At 38.2% G+C, this 16552-nt stretch overlaps 1 pseudogene; it reads left to right on the top strand.

Moving 5' to 3' along the window:
* The window catches only part of LOC147063841 (uncharacterized), a 231559-nt pseudogene that overhangs the window by 170872 nt on the left and 44135 nt on the right, over nt 1-16552 (top strand).

The following is a 16552-nucleotide window of genomic DNA, read 5'->3' as shown; positions in this document are numbered from 1 at the left end:
ATTTACGACCCGGCGTATGCCTTCTGGCTTCTTCGTGCACTATGCGCACTCACCGATCGTAAATGCACATTGACATCGAAAAAAGCTAATTTTCGTTTATATAGTAATTTAATATAATAAAAGATTGTGAAAACCTTCTTGCCTATTAGTAAAGGATCAAGTAAAAAACAAATTTTGATTATCTGAAGTGTTTGTGAAAACTCGTAATGAATATCTTACATACTATTAATACATTCAATAGTTAAGCCCGTTAAATCGTCATTTCTCGGTAGATAGGTAGATCAAAATAGGTAGATCAGTATAACAAGGGAGCAGGTAAAGTTTTTTTTGTTTTTTCTACCATATTACCATAACATCAAATTATAGTTTCATGTGTGAACTCCCAGATTGGATAAAGCAATGAACTATTAGGGAAGGTCAACTTGTTAAGAAATGGTAGGCACTGCAACTGTGTTATACCTATTTATATCTTATATTTCTTGATAAAATAATTTATTATCAATGGTATTAGGTACTATATATACACAATGTATCAATGTCGACTAATTATGATTGTATCATTTTGATAACTTCCGAAATAAATATTTATATCGGGTTTATATATTTCATTGAAATAATACTATGATATATAATTTATAGTATTAGGGAGTAGCAATTAACAGAAAACGCATATACTTACATATTTTGCATGATGAATATAAAGTGTTTGAAAATGGCCTATCAAAATATCAAAAAAAACATTACAACATCAGTACCTATGTATTAAAATTGAATATCTCGATATGTCCAACCACTTGCTTGAAACACAAAAGTACGATTTTAAGTATCTTTCGTACGAAACTTTTTCTAAAGGGTTTCATTAACCACGTAGGTCCGATATTTCCCATTTTACCCATCCATAAATCCATATCGCTGTTGCATTCTCGTATCACAAGGAACGTATTATATGTGAAGTATTCAAAAATAATTACTAGTTTGGCTTAAGTACTTAAGTAGTTATGGTAAATATAACAGACGTATCTTGATATTCTCAAGTGGCCGCTGTTGTGCAATGTGTACAAATATGGTTCCTTACTCAGATCTGATAAGCATTGATTTGAATCCTCGTTGAATTGGTTTTACAATAATATAATAATATGTTTTCATATTATATATTTTCGTAGTATCAACATAATATACGAAATCATTCAGATTTGGTACTATTTTAATAATACACTAGCTGCCCGGTCCTTCTCATCATGGGAGCAAGTGTGATTTGTTATTAATTGATAGTGAAAATATAAGTAGTTTAGTGGAAATTTATACTTTGATTTCAATAAGAGGTATATAAAAAGTTGAATATTATTAAATATTATAGATATTACTATTAACAACTAATTCTTCCACTCTATACGTAAGCGCTTCATTAGTTTCTCTAAATAGTATAGTATATCTACTAATAGCAGCGTTTCTATATAATTAAGTATCGCTAAGGTATCTTGCACTTCATTTATTTCATATTTCATTGTACCTACTACATCGTACAACTTATTTTTCTGAAAAACATAGGTTCCATAAATTATTAACGCATTTTTTAATTAAAAAATGTTGCAATATTCGAGTTTGTCCCAAAAAAAAGACTTGAGATGTCCGGTGTATAATTATCAGATATTGATTGGAGTTTAGTGATAGGTCAGAATAGTCCAGGTGCTTAAGCAGAAAAGTCAAAACTCGTGACTTTGTTACTTAGAAATATTGGTAGACCTATAAATGAAATACGAAAAATTTACCACCGATTATAAATTGAGCGCTGGTGAAGATTGAGGTGTTATTTGAAATCCGTAGTTTTTTCTTTACCTTTGATTCAGTACCTATATAATGGACAAAATAATATTCGGTTGGTGTAACTCGTTCAATTGGGTGTCCACAAGTCCATAAGATAGGTATCCATATTTAAGTGGCGGTGACATCTGAGATTGCGTCGATTTTTTGTGTGCGCGCCTGATAGATAATAATGTGAATGAGTGTATGACGCAAGAATTCTGGCGAGCGACAGGGATTCTTGGGGGTGCCGTGTGGTGTCCATAATAATATGCTCCAGCTAAGCGACGGACATGGCCGATGAAGATATATTTGATGTCTTTTCAAACTATGTTCATTGTGTCAGAATGCTACATTCTCAATTTTGGTGAATTATTAGTTAAATAATAAAAAAAAATAGTTTATCTTTCTATATTTTCCATGATATATGTATTTTATATTTTTTTAATATATGATTAATTATTCTACATTAATTAATATAATACAAATATTTTAAACATCTTTTAGGGTAAATATGAAGAGGCAAAACGCCATTATCGACAAGCGCAAGAGATTTACGAAGTGAATTTGAAACCAGACGATCCAAAACTCGCTGATATCAAACATGGCTTGGCCATAACTTACCGTGAACAGGTACTAACAATTATTGTACATTGATTTTAGACTCATAAAATAAAATAAGGATATTCGGAAACTTATTTGGTCTCAATTGGTCGAATTGGGTCTCGGTATTTGCGGTCATAATAATATATGAATGACACTGTCTTTCCAGTATTGACGCACGCAAATTGCAGTGTCATGTTTCTGAGCCGTAACACGGTCATCAGCATAATTATCACTTTTTTTGATAGATCAAAATATAGTTTTAATTCATAAGCTGAAAAAGGCAACACTCGTGTTTTTGCTACTTAGAAATATTGATAGACCAATAATAAATTAATTATTCACTGAAAATTTACGACCGATTATAATTGAGCGCTGATGAAGAATTAGGTGTAATTTTAAATCCTTAGTTTGTCTCTTACCTTTTATTCAATACCTACATAATGGACAAAATCAAAATCGCATGGTGTAACTCGTTCAATTGGGCTTAAACTCTAATTATCTAAAAGAGACGCTCAAATTAATAAACATTATTTGAAGTGAAACACAAGTTAAAACCGTCACTGTTCTGGCAGAAGACACTAATTCGAAAAAATGACATATTGAGTTAGTTATACCAAAATGTTCCTTATTTTAAACTTTACCGTCTGGAAACCTTCTTAATAAATAAACAGTCTTTATTTTAAAGTCATCCTTTTTACGATTACCTAATTAACTCACATGATAGACCATTTCAAACATTTTAACAACTTCAAAGTCAAATTACTCATAACTAGTATTCTCCAGTTAGTGTGTTCTGCCAGAACAGAGACGATACAAAGTTTTTGTTTGTAATGAAGTGCAAGTTCCTAAGATAGGCATCTATATTTAGGAGGCGGCGACATCTGAGATTGCGTCGAGTTTTTTGTGTCCGCGCATAATAATAATATTATAAATGTCGCAAGGAGACTGGCGAGCCACAGGGATTCTTGGCGCTTCCGTGTGCTATCAATATGCTCCAGCAGTCAGCGAAGGGACGGACATGGCCGATGAAGATATATTTGATATCGTTTCAAACTATGTTTATTGTGGCAGATTGTTACATTCTTAATTTTGGTGAATTTTTCGTTAAAAAATAAAAAATACATCAGTTTATCATTCTATATTTGCCATGATATATGTATTTTATAATGGCTAATTTATTAATTTAATATATTATTGTCTCAAAGTCCATTTTTTCTGATTTAAGGTATTCAAAAAATTAATATAATACAAATATTTTAAACGTCTTTCAGGGTAATTATGAAGAGGCGGAACGCCACTATCGACAAGCGCTAAAGATGTACGAAGTGACATTGAAACCAGACGATCCAAAAGTCACCGACATCAAACGTGAACTGGCCATAACTTACCATGCACGGGTATCTACTAACAATTATTGTACATTGATCTTAGATTGTCGTAAAATAAAATTAGGCTATTAAGGATCTGTTGTAATCTCAATTGCATGAATAAGGTTTCAGTGTGTGCGGTCATATATAATAAATGATACTGTCTTTCCAGTATTGTTGTGATTTTCCCACAAACTTAATATCCAGTTGCATCCACATGCATCGCGTTTTATGTAGAGCTCTACTTGCAATTTGTGTGATCTTCGAAGAACATAAACTTCTTTATTTTATTCATGGTTTTATTTAATCCAACACGTATGTTGATTTATTAAATCCTCTCTAATGCGGAGTCCTGTATGCAGTGCTCGAATTGTAAAGCGCGTACATGTCAACGTAGCATACACCAGATATTCTCAACATACAAGGATAACAGTCTTGACTTTGCTACTTAGAAACATTGGTCAAACTATATATGATTCACGGAAAATGTACCACCGATTATGATTTAGCGCTGACGGAAATTAGGTGTTATTTTAAATTCGTAGTTTTTCGTTTACGTTTTTTATTCAGTACCTAATATATGGCCGATGAAGATATATTTGTTGTCTTTTCAAACTTTTTTTTTGTAGCTTAACCACTGGGAAATGCCAAAAGAAATGGCGTATTTCAAAAAAACACAACCTTATTCTTAGATCAATAATTATTATAAAGCAATGTTTATCACACTTGATTGGTCAAAGACATACAAGTAGCTTATAATTAGTATCTTTAGAATTATCTTCAAATGTGTTAATCTTGCCCATTTTTTTAAGAATAAAATGCCTAATTCTTGTCAAATTTGGGATCACAGAGATTATCAATTTAATTTTTTATCGTAAATATTTTACTAAAATCATCTCGTCATAAATTATACTAATGGTTTTATAAATGCGTTTAAAAATTAATAAATGTAAAAAAACTTAACACCACTGCACAGTTATGTACCGAAATATGACTATATTCTAAAACATTAGAGCGAGAGGTTTAAAAGAATACTATTTTATGTAATAAAAATACTTTATGCAGTCATCAAATGTTTAAAATAAATATAAAGGATAATAAGGCTTCAAAATTATACAAATAGATTATCTACAACGTTTAAGGTATGTCCAGGACCATGCTTTGAAAATGAAAAAAAAGCTCCATTTTGACCCACGCTGAGCACGTCCGCCTTTAATATAATACAAATATTTAACCTTTAAATGATTTACGGAAATTTGACCACCGATTATAATTGAGCGCTGACGAAGAATTAGGTGTTATTTTAAGTCCGTAGTTTTTCGTAATGTTAACGTTAATATAATACAAATATTTTGAACATCTTTTAGGGTAAATATGAACAGGCGGAACGCCACTATCTACAAGCGCTTGATATCTACGAAGTGAAATTGAAACCAGACGACCCAAAACTCGCTGACATCAAACATGGCTTGGCCATAACTTACCGTGAACAGGTACTAGCAATTATTGTACATTGATCTCAATTACTAGAATTAGTTCTTAGTATTTGCGGTCATATATATATGACACTGTCTTTCCAGTATTGTTGTGATTTTCCCATATCCATTTTCCATGTCTGTGTGATCGTTTCACCTAAACGTCCTAAATTTTTAAGATAGTAAAAAAATCAATATAAAGTAAAGTTATTGTTTGTAATGTCATAGAGTGCCATAAAGAACCACACTTAGATGTGTGTTTGTCCCTAAGATGGGCATCCATATTAAGGTGGCGGTGACATGTGGGCTTGCGTCGATTTTTTTGTGTGCGCGCCTGATAGATAATAGTGTATATGACGAAAGAATACTGGCGATTCTTGGAGATGCCATGTGGTGTCCATGTGCTTGCTCCAAGGGATAGACATGGCTAGTGAAGATATATTAGATGTCTTTTCAAACTATGTTCATTGTGCAAAATATTTCATTCTCAATTTTGGTGGACTATTTGTTAAATAACAAAAAAAATCAGTTTATTTTCATCAGTACATTTCTATATTTGCTATGAAATATGAATTTTTTTTCCCAACCATGTCCGATCCTAATAGGATGATATGGGCCTCCACAGAGTAGAGGTTTGTATTGACAGATTTTGTTTTTTACGAGAAATGGATGTCAGCCACTTGCCAACCTATTAGATCCATGCCCTGACTCACACAAAAATTGAAAAACAATATGTGTACTTGCCAGACCCAGGATTCGAACCTGGGACCCACGGCGTGATAGTCTAACACTTAAGCCACAGTGGGTGTATTGGTAATTTTTGTAATGGTTTAATTATTACAACTTAATTTCGTATTGTCTCAAAGTCTATTCTTCCTCATTTAATGTATTCCAAAAATTCTACAATTAATATAATACAAACATTTTAAATCTTTCAGGGTAAATATAAAGAGGCAGAACTACATTTTCGTCAAGCGCTAAAGATTTACGAAGTAAAATTGAAATCATACGATCCAAAACTCGTCGAGATCAAACGTGATTTCGCCATAACTTACCATGTACAGGTACTAAGAATTTCACATTGATCTTAGATTGTCGTAAAATAAAATAAGGATGTAAGGAAACTTTTTTTTATCTCAATTGCTCGAAATAGGTCTCAGTATTTGCGGTCAAACATGAATGACACTATTTTTCCAGTATTGTTATGATTTTCCCACAAACATAATTTTCACTTTTCATGTCTGTATATGATATATGATAGATTCACCTAAATGTGCTAAATTTTCAAGGTCGACGTTTTGGAAATTTTGCAATATATTGTCGTCGAAGTTAAAATCGAAAAGACTATAACATGTATCGCGTTTTATATAAAGCTCTACTTGCAATTGTTGTGATCCTCGAAGTGTATCAAGTTCTTTATTTTATTCAGGGTTTTAGTTAATCGAACGCGTATGTTGATAAAATCCCCTTAAATGCGGAGTCCTGTATGTAGCGCTCGAAATGTAATGCGCGCACATATCAACGTAGCATCACTAGGACTAAACTAGAGATTCTCAACTGGTCCGCGGAACCCTAAAATCTTTAAACGTGAAAAACTACAGTATTTCGAAATTTTAATTTAGATATTGCGTCATAGTTATTTATTACGAGGGAGGAACATTTTTGTAGCAAAAAGGAACTAACAAATAAAAATGAGATATCAGTTGTTATTAGCTACTGAAGCTTAGACTATAGATACATCTACTGAAGTTTATAATATTTTCATAGTGACTCTATTGATACAGTGTGTGCTTATTAATTGTTAATCCCATTAAATTTTGACAACGTGGAAGTGTAGTAATACCATAGGTATATTATCATGTAGGTATCCGAAGTGTAGGCAATAAATCGATACGGTAGGTTTTTTTTAAAACATGCATTACAAGAAAATTGTTAGTTACTTACCTAATAATAGATATGAAGAGTAATGTTTGCATGCATTACTTTGCAGTGGCACATTTAACAAAATTAAAAGAGTATAAAATGAAGGGAGGAATTCGACTCATTCGATACCCTAGTTCAATAGGGGAACAACTCATAAAACCCTGTTCCAAGATAATGGCGTTTGAATTTTTTGCAGTAATTCTCATTTTAATTTTAAAGCCTTGATTTCGACGAAAGTGTATATTTTTTTTATATTTAATTTAGTGGAATTCATAAATACACAATGAAATTGTACATTTTAATAAGGAATTAGCCAAAACATTTGATTATATAACGGAATTACTGATTAATCTCAGAAAGGGTTATTTGATTTTATGACACATTGAAGAAATTTTTGATTATTTTTTTTTTTGCTGAATTATAAAGAAAAGACCTTTCTACATCAAATGGCATTCTTAACTCAAAACCTTTAAATTTTGAGTTGTTCTCCTATTGAACTGTGGTATCGAATGACTTTTCGGAGTAGATTCCGTGTTTTCATTTGTTATGTAGAATCTCCATTTAAATTTTATATATCTTATTGAATATGTTAATGGGATGCATTTGGAATCAAGGTAGACCTGCGTCGACAGTGTCGTATGTCTGTGTCCCGTCTTGAGGGGCTGTGTTAAAAATAACACTACTGACGGTTCACATCCTGGGATAATTAACTGTCTGAATACGATACAGCACATTACTTATCACTTTTTGATTGGAGTTTAGTGATAGGTCAGAATATCCTGATGCTTCAGCTGAAAAAGGCTATACTCGTGACTTTGCTACTTAGAAAAAATATTGGTAGACCTATGAATGATTCTCGAAAAATTAACCACCGATTATAATTGGGCGCTGACGAAGAATAATTAACTGTTATTTTAAATCCGTAGTTTTTCTTTTACCTTTTATTCAGTACCAATATAATGGACAAAATAATAATCGGTTGTGAGATCCCCGGGGTTCCAGCGGCTAGCTCAGGTGTCCATCGAACCCCGGATTCACAAAAAAAAAGTACGATATATTTGAGGGTGGAATTAAATAAAACCACGTGTCTCGTGTAACTTGGTATTCCTTATATTTTACAATTTCTTTACATGTTTAGGTTTTTTATAATTAGTTACGCAGGTCCGTATATGTCGGAAAGGGGACGCTTACTATTTTTTTTTTCTTTTTAAATTTCGCGTACCGACGCCGTCCAGCAAAAAGGACTCTCGTGATTGGCCAAATTTTATCGCGTGATCTTTGATTCGGCGAATCACGAGCCTGACCCTGGCGCCGGCGCGCGAGGATTTCACGCACAATGCGCGGCAAAATTTATTATATTTAAATACTTATATTTAGTCTTAAAATTATCGCTTTCATCCATCATCATTTATACTTTTTAAATTAAATTAAATTTATCTTAATTACACCTCCGCCCAATATGCGATTTTCACACACCGGACGAAGGCCTTTACCTATGAATAATAAATACTTACGTGGTTGAGCAAGGAATCAGATTAGATGTTTTATGAAGCCGTTTCTAGAGGTCAGGGTTACGTTTCGACGTATAGCTACTAAATGATTATTTTACACCGGGAGAAGCCCGCCTGTAACAGGGGTGTATCAATTCGCCCCATCTGGATTAAAGTCGAAAGGTACAACCTGATCTCATCGGCCACCCATCCAATTCCTTGTTCATCCGTTAAGTACATGGCATGATAACAGTTTATAAAAAAAAATCAACTACAATCTAACTATTCTAACAAAAAAAAAAAAAAACTCTACACAACTAACTTTACGTATTGTTTCTATATTTATTTTAATTACTATTTTCCTGCTCAAAGCAATGCTCCTGAATAAGTCAGAGTTTGATTTATTTTCCTTTCTTATTATCATTTGTCATAATTTATTATTATTTTATTTTTCTCCTGTAATGTCGTGCGTTTATTTTGTTTTCGTAATGTTTTTGTTATTCTTCTCGTTCTTTTATACTAGTCAGCGGAGGGGTCGTGGAGCTATAGTCTTCGACTCTTGGGCTGTCCAGTTTTTTTGTATTCCGAGAGGTTACATTTGTAGACGTTTGGCCCTCGTTCGGAATTATTATTTCGTGTTACGTTTTTCCTTTATTTTATTCTTGCTCAATAGGAGCATACCTAGCTGGACGTCGTCTGCCTTCGCGACGAGGGCGAGATAGTAGCGTGACTACTGGGCCAGGCTCGTCCCGAGCAGCGAATATTTTTCTATGGAAAATTTCCCACTCGTCTGCTGGTCGCTGTAGCATCACCTCATGGGTAGATACTGCGCTTACATCCGTTCCTACCGCTGTGGGCAAAGCGTCATTTAGCGGTACAATGGCCAGGCTCGTTGACGGCATGGCTTTCCCACCGGTAGTAGGATGGTTCTTAGCCGCAAGTATTCTCTTCCACTTCCTCTTTTTTCTTCTCTTCGTGTATGGCAACGCTTCGAGAGTACCTCTCGTTGTGCCACGACCTCTTTCAGGCGTCACGTCCCTAGCCTCCTCATGAGCCTGCGACGAGAAAGGAGAGTGCGCACTCTCCACACCATCAAGCTCTGGTATCATAAGTTGCCCGGTTACGCTACCTTCAGATTCGCTCACTTCGAGAGGAGACCCACTTAGTGCTTCCAAATTATCTTCTTCGTCATCTCCTATATCGTCTTCCGCTTCCGTCTCAGCGGGAGGGTAATGTTTACGGATTTGATCTACATGAAATTTATAAGGTCGGCCACGCCGAGCTACGTAATACGTCACTTTGCCAACTTTCCAGATAATTTTATGAGGTCCTGTCCATCTAGGTTCAAGTCCCGCACTTGCTCCTGGTCTTGTTTTGGGATATTCCTTCGTGTATACCGATTCCCCAACTTGGTAAGCCGGTGGTTCAGCCACACGATCCTGTCTTCGACGTTGGAAATACCTTTCTTGATTTGCAAAGACAGCCTCATTCATACCTTCACGGTTCCGCTCAACTCCATTACTCTCTCTCGACCTTAACGGGTTGGACCAATATCCAGGCCTACACATTTTCGCTCCCCAAAGTACTTCAGCAGGGGTGAATCCCGTGGCTGCATTGCGCCGGCATCGTAAATCACCCAGTACGTCTGTGAGATGGGCATCCCACGTACTTTGGTCCATGCCTGCTAAACGAATACGCAACCCTTTCTTAATCTCCTGGTTACGGCGTTCAGTCGGATTCTGCCTGGGATTGTAGATGGCAGTTGTCCATTGTAAACAATCCCATTCTTCCAAGGCCGCGAGCCATGCCGGGTGACTAAATTGCGTTCCGTTATCCGTTAAAAGCGCCCGTGGACTTCCATAACGCAGGATGATCTGATCGCGAACTAACTGGATGATATTTGATACAACCGCTGATCGCAACGGAAAGGCTTCAACCCACCGTGAAAACAAGTCGGTGATTACCAGAATGAATCTATTTTTTAAACGTGTGGTAGTATAAGGTCCCATCAGGTCTAATGCCAGGATCTCCCATGGCCGCTTAGCTTCCATATGAGAAGTTTCCGCTGCCCTAAGCTGCAACGCACCACGCTTCCGGGTGGCACATATGCCACAGGCCCGCACGTAAGCTTCCACTTCGCGTCTACGCCTGCGCCACACGAACTCATCGCGGATAGCGTAGTCCGTTTCCAACGATCCTGGGTGACCATTTTCGTCGTGAAAAACTTTCATCACCTCCTTCCTTAACGAGGCCGGCACTACTATTTGTGGTGTCTGACTTCCACTCAACCGTACCAGCAACCCGTTTTTCACAATCAAGCCGGCGGGTTCTCTACTCGGTCCAGCATTCGAATTTATGCGCCGTATTAATCCTTGTATCGTAGTATCCGTTCGTTGTTTATCCATAATCTTTTGTCGTAATGTGACCGTTGTTAGTAACATAGCGGTATGGGGCTCAGATTTTCGCGTGGGCGCTTCCATCCGCTTGTTTATCTCCTCAGCATCCTTAGCGTTGGTCGCGTGTTCTTGAGGGAACCTTGAAAGGTGATCGGCCAGGTGGCTTTCAATACCGGGGCAATGTTCCGTATCAAAACGAAACTCGCTCAAGAGCATCGCCCACCTTGCCAATTTACCCTTCTGATTTTTCGCTGTATTTAGCCACGTGAGTGCCCGGTTATCGGTAATCAGCGTGAACTTTCGATCCTCAAGGTAACCTCGGTATTTTGTAATACCGAAGACTGCCGCCAGGGTTTCAAGTTCATTACTGTGATACCTACTCTCAACTTCATTCACGCGTCTACTTGCATAGGCTATGACATCGCGTCCACCGTCTTGTTTACGTTGAAACAGCACGGCCGCAATTCCATGTCCTGAAGCATCGGTTTGTAAGCAGAAGGGCCTTTCGAAATCCGGTCTGGCCAGCTTTAAAGGTTGTTTCATAGCTTCTTTTATTTGTCTGAAAGCATTTGTGGCTTCATTGGTCCAGTGAAATTTTACAGTGGTTCGAAGTAATTTCGTCAGAGGTATTGCTATTTCTGCAAACCTAGGTATATACTCCCGTAACCAATTGCATAAACCTAAGAAGCTACGCACATCTTTCCTGGTCGTTGGTTGAGCGGCCGCTTCTACCTCTCGCAGATGGTGTAACTGCGGCTCGTTTCCAGTAGCCGTAATGCGGTGTCCAAGGTAGTCGACCTCTCTGAGACCAATTTGACACTTATTTGGTGCCACTCTTAGTTCATGGTATTGTAGTCTTTCAAATACCATTCGTAAATGGTTCACGTGGTCCTCCCACGACCGACTATATACAATAATGTCGTCCAAATAGACTAAGCATATATTGTTTATGAGTCCGACCAGCACCTCTTGGCTCATGAGTCTCTGAAATGCGCCGCAGGCGCCTTGCAAACCAAATGGTAAAACGTTGAAGTGATAGCAGCTACCATCAGCCGTAGCGAAAGCCGTCAGTGGTCGAGTATTTTTATCAAGTTTTACTTGCCAGTAACCGCTACGCAAATCTAGGCTGCTAAAAATGGTGGCAGTGCCTAGGTCCTTGAGTGTCTCTAAAATAAGAGGCAGGGTAGTAGCCTCCTCTTTAGTGAGGGCGTTAAGTTTTCGGTAATCCACACAAAACCGGGTGGTACCATCGCGTTTGGGTACTAAGTGTACAGGAGAGCAGTACGGAGAGTTGCTAGGCTCTATTACACCGTCCGCAAGCATCTGCTGCACGCTTTCTTGAATTTGTTTTCGCTTATTTTCGGATTGTCTAAAAGGTCCCAACCTGAAGGGTGTAGTATCCTTTAAATGAATCCGAAATTCCGTGGTTCTACTCGGTGGTCCGTGTTCGGCAAACCGGTCGCTAAAGTCCGTCATAACTTTAGTTAAATCAACGCGCGCCCTTTCAGGAATGTCAGGTGACAGTTCTGCCAAGGTAATTTGTTCGCTAGGCAATGGCGGTCTCGTCGTTTGACAGTGAACAGTTTGTCGTATGTGGTTTCCAAAGTGTACACAGCGACGCTTCATGTCAATGACCGCTTCTTGTTTGTCCAGCCAATCCATGCCGATGAGAAGATCTACCTGCAAATTGTTCAAGGCGAGAGCATCGAATTCCACGGGGCTGTCACGTAAATATCCACTGAGTAAAACGTCCCCGCTTGTGCTCAAAGCTTCGCCACTCGCGGTAACGAGCATTTGAGGAGCGCCCTTAACTTTGTATGGCGGGCATACCAATGCCTTCCGTACGAGAGTTCTCGTGGCTCCAGTATCGACGACGGCCTCGTAACGTCCGGTTACTCCGTGGATGCTCAAAGGCAGTTTGAGAAGGGGCGCACCTCCGTTATATGAGCTGACCCCATACCCAGACACACATACCCCAGCAGAGGCTACGTCGTCTTGTACCCCGTATTTTAAATTATTTACACTACTAAAACTATTTCTACGCAGTGTATTTAAATATATTTTATCACTATTGTCATTATCCACACTCTTATTACTATTATCAGTATGTGATTGAACACTATTACCGTTCACTTTTTTATTTAACACTAAATTTTCGTAATCGTATTTCACACTTTTATCCAGTAAACATTTATTTAAAACATCTAATTTATCAGCTACAACATTATTATTATTCACTAAGGCGTCACTAAAACTATTGGCAATAGCGATCTTCTTTGGTAGTACGTTTTCGCACGCCATAATGTAAGTTGACCCGGTACTGCCAATTTCATTATAATTAAATTTCTTATCAAGACTTTCCTTATAACTAACATTTTTATTATTACTTATTTTACGTTTCTTATTATTTATCTTATTTATTACAGCTAGAATATTTATTCCCCCTCGATTGGATGAAGACATTCGTTTATTTAGTTTCTCGCGAGCATCGTCTGACGTTTGCGGCGACGCGAGTTTGCTAGCTGATCCTGACCTAGGCAATCTGCGGTAGGTCATGGTTTCGCTGAACGTTTTCGTGCTCACTACTTTATTTTTAGAACTCCCGTGCGAGTTTTGTATCGATTTATTCCCGATAATATTATTCGTTGCGTTTGAAACGTTTATACACCTAATATCGTCTTGAGCCGACGTAGTTTTTGCAAATACATCTTTATATGTATCAGATTCGATTCGCATACAATTAAAAGGGCCAGTGGCGGCATATTTAAGATTAAATTTATTATCAATATTTTCAGTGTTTTTCAAAGTCAAATTATTTATTCGTAATTTACCGATGTTGTTTTTGTCAACATTTACAGATTCGAATGTTGAGTTTACTATATTTGCCTGAAGGGAATCAATAAGCGGCTTTACTTGAGCAGTTTGGTTATATTTATCAACGAAATTACCAGATGCGGTTAATTCTTTACTCACTGTTGTCGCTTCCCCAATGTCCGCCGCAGGGTCTGCTCCGAGAAACTCGTCATAAGAAATTGGCGCGTCACGCAATCTTTGTTCATCCGTCATCTTTCTTACCTTTTTAATCCTAGTACAGTTTGTATCTTCGACGAGCAACACCAGCTGATTTTCATTCTCTCTTTGCGGAATATCGTTAAGGCCAGGATTCAAATTAATTGCTCCGCTATCGTACGGCGTACTATTAAATCCTATGCCATCAACATTATTTTTAGAGCGAAATACTCTCGTTTTATGGTTAACCGGAAAGTTTACTTCGGAAAATTGTTCTGAATGAAAATCGGTGTTGCTTGACGACACATTTTTACAATTATTATCTAACTTAACACTAGCAACAATAGGCTTTATAAGAAAGTCACTATCTATAAACTTATCACTAGATTTAACGGGCACTTTAAGAGGGTCCCGATTAAAGCACTTGTCACTATTTTCTTCATTTTTTCGTATGCCATTGTAGGTGGCATCCGCAGGATCACGAGGTCTCCTCGAGAGCCCAAGTCGACTTCTCGGTTCTGCGGCGCCCCATCAATGTCCCTGCTCCGTTTCCAGTGGACTCCATTCTTGGTTGCGTCTCCATGCAGGGTAGTTCGGGCATGTATGGTTCTGGTGGTAACCGAACTCGCAGTACTGACACTTGCGAACGCCGTTTGCGTCATAAAGTGGCGTGCGGTTTCCGCCATGGAAAGCACCTCTGCGTTGTTGGCCTCCTCGAGCCAGAAAGGCTCCGTTTGGGGTTCTGGCCTGATTATTATTTGTCGATTCCCGCGGTTGCGGAGGCGGTTCAGGGCGTGTCTCAGCCTTAAATATTTGTTGACGTGGTTTCGGGCGTGCGCTCGACTGTTCTAAATTTTGATTACAGTCGCATAGGCAGCCGCATTCTTTTCGTCCCGATCGTTGCGTGGCTATCGCTACGGGAGGTCTAATCGTAGTTGGTATAAGGCGTTGAGCCACCACCAGTAGTTCGTCCAGGTTGGACCAGCCTGCTTGGCCCACTCGCAGTTGATCCCTTTCACTTAGCAGGTCGAAAAATAACTCGCCAAGTTCTTTCCCGGGGATATATGGTAGCAATATGGTCGCCAGATCCTTCTTATTCAACAGAAACCCGAAGACATCTTCATCCGGTCGTTGTACCAAGTTTTGTAGTTCCGTCCGTTGTTGGCGACGTTTGAGGGACGATTCGAATTGCTGGCGCAGCAGATGAATAAATGACTGCCAGCAGGTATTCGAAGATATCGTCTTCCCCCATATTTTTGCCTCATCTCTTAATCTATTTAGTGCGAGTCCTGTCCAACTTTCGGGCGGGCTCTTAGCTGCGGCGAAGTACGCCTCACACCCTTTGATAAAATCTGACACCTGATATAGTGGGTGTCCCGTGTAGAAGACTTCAAGCTCCGGCTTCAAGCCCCAAGGTTGATACAATTGTGGTATGACCGGCACTGCTTCTGACGTAGGCTTCAGGGCTGTTGATGACGCTACAGTCGGAAAATTCACATCCTCGTGCGGCCTCATTTCGAACACCAGAGGAGGGCTCTCCCGGTTTGATGTTGGAGACAGCACTTCTTCTTCGATGAGGGTCACGTCGGAATCCGCTTTTTCGTTAGCCATTTCTTGGTTGTTCCGGCTCCTGGATCTCGTTAACATTTAATACACAGTATGTGATCTCAAACTTTTATTTAGCGTTCGCGGGTTCGGAAGAATTAATGCGATTCTTCACGCCTCATGTTGCTTGGGCGCCATTGAGATCCCCGGGGTTCCAGCGGCTAGCTCAGGTGTCCATCGAACCCCGGATTCACAAAAAAAAAGTACGATATATTTGAGGGTGGAATTAAATAAAACCACGTGTCTCGTGTAACTTGGTATTCCTTATATTTTACACTTTCTTTACATGTTTAGGTTTTTTATAATTAGTTACGCAGGTCCGTATATGTCGGAAAGGGGACGCTTACTATTTTTTTTTTCTTTTTAAATTTCGCGTACCGACGCCGTCCAGCAAAAAGGACTCTCGTGATTGGCCAAATTTTATCGCGTGATCTTTGATTCGGCGAATCACGAGCCTGACCCTGGCGCCGGCGCGCGAGGATTTCACGCACAATGCGCGGCAAAATTTATTATATTTAAATACTTATATTTAGTCTTAAAATTATCGCTTTCATCCATCATCATTTATACTTTTTAAATTAAATTAAATTTATCTTAATTACACCTCCGCCCAATATGCGATTTTCACACACCGGACGAAGGCCTTTACCTATGAATAATAAATACTTACGTGGTTGAGCAAGGAATCAGATTAGATGTTTTATGAAGCCGTTTCTAGAGGTCAGGGTTACGTTTCGACTTATAGCTACTAAATGATTATTTTACACCGGGAGAAGCCCGCCTGTAACAGGGGTGTATCAGTTGGTATAACTCGTTCAATTGGGTGTGAACTACAATTGTCTAAAATTCTAAAATAGGCATTCAAATTAATAAAGATAATT

The sequence above is a fragment of the Rhyacophila brunnea genome, unplaced genomic scaffold, assembly GCF_057557595.1.
Source record: "Rhyacophila brunnea isolate RB1 unplaced genomic scaffold, BYU_Rbru_1.0 scaffold_8, whole genome shotgun sequence".
Classification (NCBI taxonomy): Eukaryota; Metazoa; Arthropoda; class Insecta; order Trichoptera; family Rhyacophilidae; genus Rhyacophila; species Rhyacophila brunnea.
Note: the sequence above shows the minus strand (reverse complement) of the source record. Positions and strands in the feature narration are given on the sequence as shown.